Consider the following 1,472-nt stretch of genomic DNA (forward strand, 5'->3'; position numbering starts at 1 on the left):
TTAAACACATGGGTGCATCTCAGTTTTCTCTTAGGATCTCTCTAAGTTGATAGTAAAGAAAACCAAAAATGTATACCAAGGGAAAGAAAACAGGAGGGAAGACAGTAGAACAAAGAGCCTGACATTTTCTTTTTTTGTCACTCTTTTGCCCAGGCTGCAGTGCAGTGGCGTGATCTCGGCTCACTGCAACCTCCACCTCCCAGGTGCAAACGATTCTCATGCCTCAGCCTCCTGGGTAGCTGAGATTACAGGCACCCACCACCACACTGAGCTAATTTTTTTTTTTGTATTTTTAGTAGAGATGGGATTTTGCCATGTTGGCCAGGCTGAACTTGAATTCCTGGCCTCAAGTGATCCGCCGCCTCAGCCTTCATCTCCCAAGGTGCGAGGATTACAGGCCTGAGCTCCCACTCCTGGCTGATATTTCCTTTTTTCTTTTTTTTAAGATGGAGTCTTGCTCTGTTGCTAGGCTGGAGTGCAGTGGTGCGATCTCAGCTCACTGCAACCTCCACCTCCCAGGTTCAAGCAATTCCCTTGCCTCAGCCTCCTGAGTAGCTGGGACTACAGGCGCACGCCACCACACCTGGCTATTTATTTTAGTAGAGATGGGGTTTCACCATGTTGGCCAGGATGGTCTCCAACTCCCGACCTCATGATCTGCCTGCCTTGGCTTCCCAAAGTGTTGGGATTACAGGCGTGAGCCACCACGCCCAGCCGCCTGGCTGACATTTTCAAAGATCGAAAGTGGATGGAAAATTAAGAGTTGAAATTATGTGTTCCCAAAAGGAGGGGCCAAGAGGCAAGTGGAATTACCTGTGAGAGCCCCAGAGAAGCTCAAGAACTCCACCAGAACCATGAGGGGTGAGGTGTGGCTTCAGCCAACAGTGGGGACTGGTGGGAAGTCAGTGTAATGATAAGTGGGTGCCGCTCCCCCACATCCCCCCACACCTACCTATGCCATGCAGCCAGCAGCTACCCCTCTGGGTGGGGTGGTGTGACATGAGGATTATTTGAAGGATAAATGGAACCAGAGAAGCTGCGGGTCTTAGGGGTCCTGAGAAGGGGAGGGTGAGGTGTTGAACCGAAAAATGGGGTTAAGTTAAAGTCCACAGATACTGCCGGGGGGGTCCTCCCAGGAAATAACAGGCTGGGCCCCCAAGAACCTTCAAAGAAACCCACCCTTCTGCCAAGCTCTGCCCGTGCCCACAAAGATTTTAGCTGCTTGGCTGTTTTTCTAAAAGGCATGCTCTGTTACTATTTTTTAATGACAGTAGGAACTTGGTGTGCTTGGCACTTGGGGCTGTACATACGCATTAGCAGACTCACCTTGTCCTGTTTCATCCCTTGCCCTCCACAATATCTTATTTACATGTTTTTTTTTTTTTTTTAATTCTAGCAGCTGTATTTTATTTTTTATTATACTTTAAGTTCTGGGGTACATGTGCAGAACGTGCAGGTTTGTTACATAGATA

This window comes from Cebus imitator, unplaced genomic scaffold (genome assembly GCF_001604975.1).
Source record: "Cebus imitator isolate Cc_AM_T3 unplaced genomic scaffold, Cebus_imitator-1.0 Scaffold102, whole genome shotgun sequence".
Lineage (NCBI taxonomy): Eukaryota > Metazoa > Chordata > Mammalia > Primates > Cebidae > Cebus > Cebus imitator.